The sequence below is a fragment of the Geospiza fortis genome, unplaced genomic scaffold, assembly GCF_000277835.1.
Source record: "Geospiza fortis unplaced genomic scaffold, GeoFor_1.0 scaffold40, whole genome shotgun sequence".
NCBI classification, from domain to species: Eukaryota; Metazoa; Chordata; class Aves; order Passeriformes; family Thraupidae; genus Geospiza; species Geospiza fortis.
Window position 1 is genome coordinate 2,273,155 of NW_005054297.1, and position 14,850 is coordinate 2,288,004.

At 39.1% G+C, this 14,850-nt stretch overlaps 1 protein-coding gene across 10 annotated transcripts in view; it reads right to left on the minus strand.

Annotated features, from left to right (window-relative positions):
* LDB2 (LIM domain binding 2) overlaps positions 1–14,850 on the minus strand; it is a 212,725-nt gene that overhangs the window by 163,460 nt on the left and 34,415 nt on the right. The window lies entirely within an intron of this gene.

Sequence of the window (14,850 nt, forward strand, 5' to 3'; positions counted from 1 at the left end):
GAGGGGAGATGGAGTAGATGATAAAGAAGAAATGAGCAAGTGAATGACAGTTGGAGCAGTGAGTGAGGCTGGGAGAGTAAAGAAGAGGCCGGAAAGAGATGACGGAGTAGCTGGTTGGTGGACTCTTTTTGGTACAGCCATGGACAGAACCATGCTTCCTCGCGCCACAGAGGCTGCATGCAGGGGGGAGGCGATGGCTCAGAACTGAGAGGGTTCAGTTTTGGAGACCCCCCGGCCCCAGGGGGTAGACAAGTATGGGGGGGACAAGAGGTCCGAGAGGGAGAGGAAACTGTGCTTTTTTTGGAACTGGTCAAAGCACCCTTAAAAGGATAACCCTTGAAGCAGCTCTGTTCCTTGTCCAGTGGTGAGAGCGCTGGGCATGCAAGGAAGAGGTCACCATGGCCCCAAGAAGGACTCCTCTCCTCTTGATGGACTGGAATTGAGTATTTACAGGGTGATGGATGGAGAGTTGAAATTTGGAAGATGTATTGGAAATGTGGTGGGGGGGAGGAGGAAATGCTTTTTGTGGAGTTTTCATTTTCCAGGTGTGTGTGTGGGTGTGTGTGTGTGTGGCTTGTTTTCCTTTTGTAGTTTAGTTAATAAACTTTTTTTTCTAAGGTAGAGGCCTGCTTTGCTTATTTCCTGGTCACATCTCACAGCAAACACCAGGGAGGTATATTTTCATGGGGCACTGGCATTGTGCCAGTGTCAAACCATGACAAAATGTTTGACTCTTGTTCATATGTTGTGACTTTAAAACACAGGTGCATAAGGTACACGGTAGCCTGTAACAAAAACACCACGAAGCAATCTTCCTCTCTCAGCTGAATATATGGAGTTTCATTCATATATACCAGCTGTGGATGCAGTGGCATGATCATTTGTTATAGTCGAAGAAATGCCAAAATTCTTATATGATATAAAACCATGCAGCCCTTACAATTTTAAAGCAGGATGCATTGATGCATCTTTCACAAACAAACAAATTCTTGGCAACACAGAACTCTTGACAGCTTTTAGCTTACATCTCTCAGTGAATACTCCTTTCTTTCCCTTACACTGGCCCCTGGCACATTTTATATGAAGATATTTAATAGACCCCATCAGCTCATAGTACACAAGGCTCAGAATTGGTTGCTTGTACTGAATAGGCTGGGAAAGCTGCCTCAACAAATCTGTTCATGCTTAAGGTCTGGTCACTGCCAAGTGATGTGCTCAAGACAGCTGCCTTTCCATCCTCTGCTGTTAGTTTAACTCCACATTTACAGCAGAAAGGACAAAGGATACACTCTACAACTATGCCAAAATGAGAAGCAAGTCTGCTCTTAGGCCCAAAATTCGACCCTGCTGATGCAGAGCTGGTGTCTGATTTTCTCTAGCTCAAAAGATTTGAAACAAAAAACCAAGGGTCCTGAATTTCATCAGTCCTCAGGAGTCTGAGAGACTTGAGAAAGCTCAGGCTTACTTAGGGATCTTCCTTCTATTAGTCATAGCAAATATATTTAATCAATAAATACATGTGAGCAGAGAAAAAAAAAAGTAAAATAATAATAATAATGGACGCAAGGTTGACAGTGGGGCAAAACTGATGAAATTGCTGGAGGATTCTGTCCTTATGTAGAGACCCAGCCATGCTCTCAAGGTCAGATGGAGCTTGGGTTATCTGTTGCCCGAGGCTATTCTACCTTGTTTTTCATTCAGGGATCATTGTTCTTCACTTGTTTACGCGTATTTTATTCCACCCTTTTCTTCATACTGTCTTCCCTTTTCAGCTTGCAGTCCCTGAGGCACACACCAAAACCCCATCCTGGTTGTGCACCAAGAAATCCAGACTACTCTAACGGGAAAAAGCAGAATTAGGTGAGAACAGATTTCCTCTTTAAAGAAGATAAAGAGACAGGGAGAAGGTATTCAACAAATCTTTTGTGAAAAGTGACAAATTCACTATTTTTAAGGATGGTTCATGTATCTAACTGAAGAGGGGATATTATTTAAATATCTTTATTACCATAAACAAGGTAGTTAAACAAAACAGAGTTTTTCCTGTATTTTAATGCCATTTAATGCATTATATTTATCCATACTTAACAGATTGATCAGAGGGAACATGATTAAGGAGAAATGATGGAGGGGAGGAAACTAAAGGGGAGAAAGAAAGGCAGATAACAAGGTGTACATTATATCATACACATAGCAGCATAACTGAGATTTTAGAATGGAGGTTTTAGTTAAGATTTTTACAGTGAAATGTTATATAGAGTTGGGCAGGGAAAGGCCAAGAGACCTGGATCTCCATCAAGAGTGTTACACTTAGCTTTTGCATCCCCTAAAACAACAGAAGCCAAAGCTTTCTTATTCCTTCCTTTAGGGCCAGTATCTGTAGAAAGCTTTACAGGAAACACATTCAGGACACTGAACTTTCACAGGAAAAATTATACCAAGGGGCAGAACCAAACTCTGCCATTAGCAGTGCCAGCTCCCATTGACTGAAGAGGGAATTGGATTTGCTTCTATCAAAGCTGACTTTGGCAGAAGTAGTCCCATAAAGCCACGTATTAGGCTTCCTTATCTTTTCCTCTCTCTGGAATTTTAGATCTTTTTAAGCTGCTGCATGACTTACATGCCCCTGAATGCAAGATACAGAACTAATTTAATATTTTGCCTACCTTGGAATTTAAATTTTTAAATTTTTGCGCAAGAAAGGGGCAAAATATTTAAATTAAAAAATAACAATTAGTGTCATTAATGTAGCCATTATTTTCTGTTTAAGTTTTGTTTCAACTGTATTTCTGTATTTTAGGGACATTTCTTTTTTTTCTTTACTTTGGCTCTGAAAGTTTTTACATCCTCCAGGCCAATTAGAACTTCCTGATGAAATAAGTAATGTATAAAACTTCAGGATAAAACTACTGCATCCATTTGGAGGACAGTATGCATAGAAGGAATCCCTATAGGAATCTAAATAATCTGTTACTTAGACATGAAAGATAACCACCACTGGAAGCCTAAGGTGCCTAGATTTTTAAAAGATTTCTTGACACTTGAAGTCAGATAGGATCAGTTAAAAGTCCCTCAAACACTCCAGAAGAACCAACTAAAAAAAATGGTTCTACTCTGCCTAAACTGTATGCTTTCCATTATAAATATATGCATTGAACCTATTTTTATAATGCAATAAAGTTTGTATAGCAGAATAAGTACATAGTACAGCCTTTGGCAATGTGTTGTAGAAAATAATTTAGTGAAACAGAAACATCTGGCAATTTTTTATCAGCAGAAAAAACTTTCTCTTTGAGAAAAAAAAGCACCCATCATGGTCTGTGTGCACACAAAGTTAATTCACTTTCCAAAAAAAAAAAAAAAAAATCATTAAAACATTTGAAAAGCATTTTCCAAACAGTTAACCTCATCAGAAATGGTTGTATGTCCTTTATATGGGATTTAAAAGTTTCTTTGTGTGAGCAGCATTAATCAAGGTCACTATTTCATTCAAGATCTGTCCCCACACCATGTCAGTTGTACAGCTTTGGGAAAAGATCTTTAAACGTCTGTAGAAAAGACTACATGGAAATAGCTGATAAACTGGTATTGATTTTCACATATCGCCCTTGTCAAAAGGATTTATTGATGTGTCAATGCATGTTGTGGCAAGGATCATAGCAGGATAGCTTTAAAGGATTTATGGTGAATCTACAGGCTTTAATACACTCTGTGGTAAATAACTAACAAGTACTGTGTGTATTGATTCCTGTCGTGTGGTCAATGGAATCTTTAGCCCACTAATTGTTCGTATTGACAAAGGTTCATGATCTAAATGAGCAACAGAACATCACTCCAAACCAAGACTGCTCCAAAGATGCTTTTCTTCACCATGCACCCCACCAGTGCTGAAACACAGAAGTATTTATCAGGACTCTGCCTCACTAACTTAACTGGAGCCTGGGTAGTGTTTAGTTCCCTGCTCTTCCCCCTGCAGTGGCTCCATGCACCTTTAAGCATCTGCAACTTACTTGAAAATTTGCAGGACAGTTAACTGTGGTTGCAACTTTATTCCTCATTAGGACTTCTAAGTGGGCATCTTACTCCAACTTCAGACACTTGGATTCAGAACTAATAGTGGTTTAATATTTTCAACATTTTGAAAATTTAATATTTAAATATATGTAGGTACAAAGATCAGAAAATAGTTTGATAACTGCAAAGAATTTTCTGAGAAAAATATTATTTTTGTGTTTCTATAGGTGTGTGTTTATACTTGGCACTTCAGTGTCTCAACTGGGACTTCTAATTTTATTATCTACAAACAAAGAAATAAACAATAAATAGCTGTAAAAAGATTTATCAAATTTATTGCTAGTGTAAAATCAATACTCAGAACTAATATAGCTGCTAAAATGATTATTAGTTAAACAATAAGTAAAATTTCAATTCAGACTTAAGCAGAACTAGGTAAATACAGCATGTGTATATAAAGCACTCTCAATTTGGTCCATTACCCTTGTGTCTTCCACTGAGTAATAAATACAGATTACAAGGTTTTTGAATGTCTGTCGGATGAGTCTGTCTCTCATGGAAAAAAAAAATACAGTAATAAAAACCCCAACACTCCAAGACAAAACCAACAGAAAAAGTAAGCAAACACTAAAGCTTGCTCTCTAAGACCTGAAAACTGGTTTGTACTCCTCTTCATCCTCAACCACTTGAAAAAAATATAACATTAAGTTTATCAGAGTTGGATTCATTTGTGCCAAAGACAGAAGAATAAATTAAAAACTGAAGATTCTGAAGAGCAAAAGCAGGATTTTTTTCTTCTACAAACCAATCTGTTGGATTCAAGATAGAGATGGGATTTCAAACTTAAGTTTAAATACTGATAGTCCATTCTGAAATTTGACATTACCTTCTTTGTCCCTTTTTTAAAATTATTATTTATTTGAAGTTTTAATTGCTTTTGTGTCTTTCTACAGCAATGTTTGCAAGCCCATTTAAAAAGTGCTTCTGCCTGAGCAGTGCAGATTATTATTGCCTTAAGGTTGCTTTGCTTTCCTAAAAGGGCAGTTTGTGGCTTGTGGGGAGCAAGTTTGTGGTAAAACAGATGGAGTCAGTGTCTGGCCTACTTTGAGGAGCTTGACTTGAGATGGAACTTCACATCAGATCTATACCAGCCACTCATCAGCTTGATAGCTACAGAAAAACCAACAACTTCCTATGTAAATATTTACCAGTTCAAAGCATGCAGCCAACCTGATATTCATACATACATCAAACGTATGGGCAGAGAAACTGTTTCTAGCACATTGCAAGAAATGCTAAATCAAGTAATTTTTAGTAAAATGCCTGGAAGTTAAATCTATAAATGTATTTAGTATTTGTGCTGTCTTGAGAACTTGAGCCAGTCTATGTTACTGAACTCCCTTGGATGTTTTTTCCCAATAAATTTTAGGCAAAATGATGTGATTGAAAACACAGTTTACTGAATCCACAACAAGTCAGGGGAAATGTGGTCATATGTTTTATCTTGACTGAATTAAAAAACTTTCTGATCCTGATTAATAACACTGGGGTGTGTGTTTATGTCTATGCCAACATGCCATTTACTTTAGCAGATATTAACAGCTCTGCTGTACAGGGATCCTTTCTTCAAACAGAACCTTCATTATAGGGTAGCTACTGGCCTCATTTCCTTTTCTTATAATTTCTTACCATTATATTATAAAATTATCTTTTTGCCACATTCAGGTCACATGTCTTAGAAGCAGTGGATATGAATATAACATACAGCCTGAATACCTTATATCAAAGGCAACAACATCAGCAAAAGGACAGAAAAGGAAGTTCTTAAATCTTTATAGCATTTATTAATCCAAGGTCTCATTTTTTTGAAATCATACACACTAAGAGGCCAAGCAAAGATTTAGTTATGAACAAATAAATTTTAACCTGTTCAGTCAAATTGTATTCTTTAGTTCACATAATGCCTTCATTAAGCTCCTTCTTACATCATAATACATCAGTAAAATAGGAATTAATTAATAAAGTATACTATGAAGGGTAATATAACCAATATGTCCTGGTTTACAGGGTTAAAAGGTATGACTAATTACTGGTATTGCTCTTTACAACCTCCTGATGAGATTAATAATAAAATATCACATGGGACTTCACCATCTACTGCTCAATTCAATATTTAGCTGGCAATTTAGCTTCATCTGAATATAATCTTCAGCAGCTCCTTAAACAGCCAAATGTTACAACTAAGCAATCCAAGCATCCATTGCAGGCAGTGTTGTGCATGCTTTGCAAGAAGCAGGAAAGGAACTAGTTAAAAGTGCTGAAAAGGCAGCACAGAGCAAGGAGATAAGTATCCTGCATCTAAGATGTGGCATTCAGGCATGTAAAAAAAACAAACCCAGTTCTTGTAAGTTATTTGACACGCAGAAGTGTCAAAAGTTGGAAAAGTCAGGATGATAGACAACCTTTTGCTGGGATTTCTGCAATTATATCATAGCTGTGTACGGTGTCCCAAAAAACCCCATAATTTCTCAAAAGCACAAGCTAAATAACAAGGAAGTTGCAATAAATTATACTTAAAAGCAATGCAAAAGAAAAGGTTCTAATTAAGGAACTTTGGGGAGCTTTTTGATACCCAGATTCTCAGTTAAATGTGATAATTCACTCTTCGAATAAGTAATTTTCTTCTTCATCTTGTTCCACTCCATCAGAGCAACATTGAGTCCTATGGCACAGGCTAGCAACAGGGCAGCTAAAAGGGGAAGATCAGCAATACAATGCTGATCGAGGGGAGCTAGGTTTCAGAAAAGAGGTTTATACCTGGTAGATAACTAATGTGCCTGCTTCACTCCAGGCCAGAGCCATCACAGCCAAAAGCAACATAGGAAGGATGGGTTTATCCATGCCCCTTACACTTCTCCTATTTCATTAATATTCTGTAAATTTTAATATGTAGAGTTGTAGAATATTTTAAAGACCAAGAAAGGGATTGAAGTGAGAGTATTTTGATAAAATGCAGTTGGCAATGATGCATATGGTGTTTGTTGGGGACATTGCCTGGGCTGATGACAGAGAAGACACTGAAGCTCCACCATGAGATATTTTATGTTTTCAGTAGCTATCAGCACTGTCACTAAAGGCTGATCTGCAAGTGTCTCCTGTGTCCAATTATCACTACCCATTTTGGTAAATGACAAGCTATCAGGACAAATCTGTCTTCCAGATTCCTTCTGGGTGTTTAAACATAGCACATTTCCCTGTTACAAGCTAAATCTGTGGGCATAAGCACTATAAAAGCAGTTTACCAAATTTATGGCAAGACTGCCTTTCTTCTTTTGAAGAAACCAAAAACCTTTTTTATGGTTTGAGTACAGTTTCTCTCTTTTCTTTTTTATTTTTTTTATATAGAGATGGTTTGATTCTTTCTACACCACATCAGTCAGAGAATGAAAGGAGGACTTCAGAGGAAACAGGTAAATCAATCCACTTTCAAAGTGACTGTAATTTGCAGCAATAAATAGAATTCTATGAAATATGCATTTCTACCTAAATATTCATTGTCCCTGCAAATCAGCCCAACACAATAACCCAGTCTCTTCAAACTACACTGTGTGCCACTCTTTGCTGGCACAATTTGGGCTCAGCTTCAGACTAGTTTCTTTGGGCAGGACTGTGAACTATTTCTTAGGGCTAATAGAAGAAAAACAACAGATTTCCCAAAGAATCCCCAAACCTGGATGCTTTAATGCTGTCTCCACTGGACAGAGAGGTTTTTCCTCTACCATACCCTAGATTTTCCCTCTCCTCCCACTACTATTCCTACATGGGAGAAGAGGGAAATAGCAATATAAGATTTACCTTCTTAAAGGCTTCCCTGCTGATGACAAATGTCTGTTTTTAAACATTTTCAATGTTACAATCTTAACTGTAATCTGTAATGCATTCATAATTAGAGGTGCCCTTAAAGATGTGTGTGAAATTCAAGTGTGCAATTAATCTTACTGCAGCCACTGGAACACAGTGCCCTGAGGTGGCTGCCAAGAGCTGTAAGGCTGGTTCCAGGAGCACTCTCACTGCTGCTTTCTGCAGGGGCCATGCTGGGGGAGAGATGGGGCAAAGGAAGGAATTTCTGTACAAGCCTGACTATTCTCAGTTACATGCTCCTGTGTCATCCAACCAACAGTGCACAGAAGACAAGCAGCATCCTAGAAAGAGTCCCCATCTGTGTCCTCAGGCAAGCCTTCTCTGTAAACAGCAAGGCAGGCATCTCAGCTACCTTCTCAGGCTCCTCAAAACCAGCAAGGATCACTTCACACTCAGACTTCAGTCACATGTTTGCTGTGTAACTGCATTCGAGAGACTCCAGTCAAAGGCACAGCTCTAAGCAGCATTACCACAAGGAAAAGCTGCCAATTTAGCTACCAAAAAATACTCAGGAGGCCACAGAATATCCCCAAAAGGTCATAAAAGTAGTTGAGAGCCTTTAATCCCCAGAACCTCTGGGATACCAAGTTCTGCGCCACTCTTGCTCAGCTATCCAAGCAGATTGCAATGTTTATTTTTCTTGAAGTACATTTCCAACTGTTTTCAACTTGAAAATATTTTCCAGAACCCTCTGGCCCTGCCAGGAGCAAACGTTTTGGTGCCTGTCAGGAATGGGGCTCAGTGCTCAGTTCCTCTCACTTGCTGGTACTTCCCCTGTGAAATGGGGAGTTACTGCTTCTTCCCAGCCCTGTTAACCTTGTTTATTTAGATGGAAAACTTGTTGGGAGAGAAACTGTCTCTCACCATATGTATGTAGACTACTCCAAACAATAAGGCCTTTGCCTCTCCAGGCACTATCAGCATTTAAGTAAGTAAGCCAAGTGATGATAATTCTTAGAGAAAAATGCAGGAAAAATAACCTAAAAATCACCACAATTGACATAAAACTCTCCAGCAGATGGGGGCCTAGCACTCCCTGAGGGCCCTGCTTATGTGAAGACCAGTTACTTGTAAACATTTATAAATTCTGGCAAATATGTACAGACTTCCACAGAAGCAATTGCATTCCCCTTCTCTTCCATCAGAGGCAGCTGGTGCTGTCTGGAATACACCCCATCTTTAGCTACATACACATACATGTCTGTAAAATTAGTTCTTGTATGTGCTGAAGTGTTGAGGGCAAGGAAAAATTCCCATGAAAAGATGGTTCTAAGAATTATTTTTGATAAAAGTATCATCCATGCAAGACACACAAAGCAATGTTGTTGTCTTACTCAAGTTACATCAGATCTCTCAGCCAAGTTACACTGTTCATTTACAGGTAGGGGCACTTTATCCTAGAGTTTGCTTGACAAAATAATGAAAATCTGTTTCCCAAAATACAAAATGACAAGTTATAATGTCCTCTCAAGTGTTTCAAGTCATAAGTCATTTATATTTATAAAATATGGTGGCTATTGTGATAAAGTAAGAAGAATCAGACTCAAATTAACAGACTGCAATAAAATCAAATAGCAAATATAACCCAGTGATGGTGCAAAATTAAAATGTTATAGGAAGATAATTACTAAAATTATCTTTATTGATAGCAATAATCACTAAACAAAATCAGTACTTTAACTCACATGTAAGAACTGTACTAGCAAAAAGGACACCCAACAGGATCACAGTTGCAACACACAAAAGTCAAACAAATCTAACTGGAATGAGACACCTGGCTCCCATCTGCTGCTCTGAATGGCTCCTGACCTGACAGAAACCTGTGGCAATGAGGTTTTCATTAGGGAACAAGCACCTGAATAAATATGACTTACCTGTAATGGCATATTTCTAGAGAATACAGATAGAATACAGTGAATACAGATGGTGCACAAAAGTCACCGCACAAAAGTCTGAGGACAAAAGCTCTGCCTTCATATATTTGGGAATACACATAATAAGGACAGTGGACAAAAGCAGTCAAGTATTTCCCTTACACTGCCTAGTGGTGTCTGTCTGTCTGTCTGCAGGATTTGAATCCCTGTCCCATGGCTCCCAGAAAAGCCCTCAGCAGTTTGCAGGGCTGCTCCGGTGAAGCTGCAGGGTTGCTCTCAGGATCCAGCACCTCCTGAGCAAGCACACCAGCAGCTCAGCCCTCTCTGACACAACTAAAAACAAACCCTCCAGCACCCCTCTGATTTTCATTCACCAGCCCCTGCACAACTCACAACAATCCATCAGAACAACAGGTTGTTATTTCCATGTTTGCATTCCCAGTCCTAGCAGTGCACTGAAGGCTGATGAACATTTCCCAAAGCATAAACTGAAGAGAAGCACCTTGATTAGAGAGGCACTGAAGAGCAGCTACAGAGTCATACAACTCTGTCACTCTAAAGAGTGAGGCTTGATGACTGTTACCTCTTTTCCCACCAAGATGAAGAGGAAACTCACTTGGTATTTCTAAAGTACAGTTTTGCTTAATTATGCTGTCTGATCACTCTAAAGCCCTATTTGCACACAAACATTTTACAAATTAACTGTAGGAGAACAAGCTAGCTGACATGGGTAACTATGCAGATAGGTTTGAATCCCTTTCAAGATAGAAGTTATTTACATCTGTTTTGAAACACTGGAAGCACCTGAAGCTGTGCTGTGCCCTTGCCTCCTGTCTGGATCTAACCTGGATAGTCCCAAGTTCAGGCTTTGCATGGAACTCCACTCATCTCAGACTGCTCAGAGAACAGCCACGCTGTTCCAGAGAAAACAGGCCCCTCAGAGCCAGGGAGAGCCCCTGGTGCTGTTCTGCTTTGTGCCCAGATCAGTCCAGTGGGACCTCCCCAGGGAAAAGCAGCCAATGCAGCTGTGAATGCAGCGTGCTAAAATGTGCATGTAACTCTTGGGTGTTACTCAACCTGCCGAGGTAATGAGCTGACTGAGAGCAAAGGCAGCAGAGGAGGGTGAGGAAGAGGAGGCAAACAACCACAGCCCCCGAGGTACTGCTGGTACCAGGGGCTGCTGCTTCCCTGAAAAAGATGAAGCACGTGAAAACTTGAGGTGAGAGTGGGAAAGCCTGGGGGAGAGCACAGGTAGGAAGGACGGTGTAAGAAGCAAGGGAACAGTGATGAAGGCAGGACTAGCCAGAGCAGGGAACACTGCCAGGAATCATGCTGATTACTTATTTTTAAGCAGTCTATGGTTCACAGTTACAAGCTGTGCTTCTACAGACAGGCAGTGATGGCTATTGGAAAGTTTGTACTTCAGATATGCAAAAAGCAGAATCCTTGAATGGATTCATGTGTAACTTACAGAATTTGTTTTCTGTGTAATAGTTCTCTCCTGCAAGCTAGAATCTATTCCTTCTAATGCAGGTGATTCCCAGTTTGCTTTCTGGGCTACAAATATGGTCTGCCCAGGGTCCAGAGAAGCTCACTCTCTCCCTTCCCCCCACCTTCACTCTTATTCCAAGTCAAGCCAGTGTAAGGGATTTTACAAAAAGAGGCAGCTATAGCAGAGTCAATATCACATTACATTTACAATTTAAGGAGTTTTAGGAGAGGTATACAAGAGTATTGTTCATCTCAGCTTGTTCTGTTTAGGGAGGCTTAGAATAACATTGCAAATGACATGTCTACTCCGATAAAACACTAGAGGGCTTGGATGCCATCTCGCACTTCGGCAGAACAGTAAATACAAAGAGCCTTACTATGGGAATATGAATATTCACTAGCAACACAGAGAGGTGAATTGTTATGCAAGTGGCAATATCTACTGCATACACTGAAATTCCTCTTGCTTCACTCTACTGCACAATGTTCCTCTGCTTTTAGATGGATGTATGTGAATATATTTTGTGCCGTTAGCATTTTTATAAAATCTGACATGAACTGATTTAGTTTAAAAAAACCCCAAACAACTGAGTACCACATTATTTGTAACACATTACATTAATCAACTTGTTATAAACAGCTCAGAGAAGACATGTTCTTCAACAAGCTTAAATACTTTTCTCTGCAGAAAGTAATAGATGAGTTAAATACAAATAGAAAAGCTTAGTGAGGTGTAAAGTCTCACCTTAGAACTTCAAGTGATGTAATTTTAAACTGACCTAATACTATCTTAAGTCTGATTATTTGAAAATCTCGATCACAATATTTGTTGAAGTATCTTATAACATTAAAGATCAGAAAATGGGGTTAGAAATTCTCTGAAATGTGTAAGGGGGGGACAAGGTCCATATTCATCTTCGGCTTTGATACTCAGCACTGCTATTACCAAGCCTCCAGGAAGAATTTCAGTAAAATAGCAGTAAAACCCTCTAGTAGATCTGCTGGATAAGTGTCCACAAAAGACATTACTTCATCACTTGGACATAGCAGGAAAGCCAAGTTTGAAGTCAGCCTATAACCATTGGATGGACTTTACAAACAAATAAACCACTGAGAATGGGCTAATGGAAGAGAATAGTCTGGACAGAGGAAGTAACACAGGAAAAAACCCCAATCCATTACTAAAACACATTATATTATTAACTGTTACCACATAGTATGACAAGGCAAATAAGGAATAATTTAACTGAAGCATTTAGCCATTTCTCCTGCTTGCAACTGTCTGCAAATAGGCTCCTATTATTATTATTATTACTATTACTCTTCAGAGTTGCTCAATGAACAGTGTATTGAACACATCTCAGCATATAATGTTTGCAACTGTTCACAGGGCATATTCCTTAGATAATTTGTTAGATGCAGTTCAACATTTGCACTATAGAACAGTCTGTGTAAAGCACAAAATAAAGTTTATGTTCCCTGACTAGCTAACATAAGCTTATAAACAATTTTTACCTGCAACCCATTGCAAAAATAATTTTTAAAAATTTAATCTTGGCTCTCTTTTAAACAATAGAATTTTGCAAACCTTCACTTCAGCGATTCCTTGGCAACAGAGTTTTCCATTGAAAATCATCACAATGTCTAGAGTTGAAAAAAAAAGCCTGCAGGTGCACTGTGATGGACTTTGGTCTCTTTACATTTATATGTGGAATAGAGATAAGCCTCAAGAAAAGGCTTCAGGTGTCTTTTTGTTGTGTTAAGAGATGGCAAGGAAAAACACTTGCATAAGTGCATTGAGCCCCAAAAGCCACTTATGTGCCATGTTCTGCACATGGTAGCAAAGCATTCAGAAGCGAGGCAGATAATATTCTACAGAGATGCATTAGAATACTTCTCAATTTAAATTTCTCAAGACCTCCATTACAGCAATAAAGCTCACTCCAGTAATTTTACCCTTCTGAATAGGCTGAACATTAACTAAATCAGAATCAAACCACTGTGTGAAGCTTAGAAAATAAAAAAATAAAAAAAGCTAAACCAAGCTTCTATGAAGGAACAACTTCTAATAATGAACACAACTCTTCTGTTATTCTTTCCCAAACCTATGACTCGAATACAGGGAAAATTAATATTTGAAGTTTAATTTATTAAATTACTGTGGTTTTTACCTGTTGCTTCATTATGATTGGTACCACAGTCACTATAAAGCGACTGTCATTTGATTGAAACGTACTGCAATACTCTGAGATATATAAATACAGAACACTTTAATTTGATTAGTTTTCACTAATTCACTTTATCTGATTATTTAAATAATGGATAATTTCTTTCTTAAAACTTCCAGCCCATTTTTGCTGAAATATTACTGTTTCGATGAAAAATGCAAATGTTGATTTTAAACCTAAATTCTGACTTGGAGAATGATATTGACAGGAAAATATCACAGTAAGGCCACTGTTTGTCACAGCCCATGGATAGGCAGTGGAGGATAGGGAAGTCTTTATTTGCCATTGGTATTTGGTCCTGTGTAGACTTTATTCGTATGCCACAATCCCTGACACAAACCTGTCTGGATCACAGCCACACCTGTTATATGGATATGTATATGTTTTTAAGACATTTGGATGTGAAAATCATTATATTCTGGGACAGAAAGATTCTATCCTGTAAGGTATCATGACCTAGTTCCACTAAATTGCTTAGAAGCAGATAGGAAAATTCAGACAATAGAATTTGAAAGTGTTCTCAAAATACCCCTGAATTCTTCACTTACCTTTTGCAACATTTATGTCAACCAGGCTCCTTTGGTGCAGTCATCTACATGTGGGCTGCTTTTCTAAATTCCTTGTAGTTTGAGAGAAACACATGTTCTGAAGCTGCAATTCATTGTGTCTATTTCAAATCTCCACACTGGAAGGAGAGCTGTTTTCTATGCAAACGTGCTTCTCTCCAGTACATGGAGTCTAGAAAAGGGACTCAGAGGTCACCATCCACATTTGGTCAGGTGAATCCCGCTCCTCCTATTTGCAGAAGTCTCCTCTTTGCACATAATCAGAGCTGTGGTCAGTGTGTTGGGAACTGGGCTGAATCCCAGATTTCCCCACTTCGGGTGAGTGTCCTGCTCCCTAACCTGTGCTCTAGAGCCTCTTCTCCAGCCCCACCACCCTGCTCAGTAAGCACACATGCAGCTCTCTGGGACCATCATGCTTGCTCAGCATGAGCAAGAGAGCTGAGGAACCTGCTCACCAGCACCCTAAGCAAAGAAATAAATTTGGGCCAGAAAGGGATCAATGGCTGCTTCAGGAAGCATTTGAGCCAACAGCCCTAATGAAGTGTTTGCCTGAAGAAAAAAGCAAAGACAAGATTTACAGCTCCTGGTTTTCCTCCTGTCTTTCTTGGTGACTAGGGTGGCAGGTTCCCTGCAGAGTGTCTTGGATGCCATAAATCTGTTTTGAGAGTGTGGATAAACAGTACAGAGGAGCCTGTCCAACAGCACCTTGCATCAAAATGTGCAGCATTTCAGCCTCCTTCCCTTTCTCTAACAGGT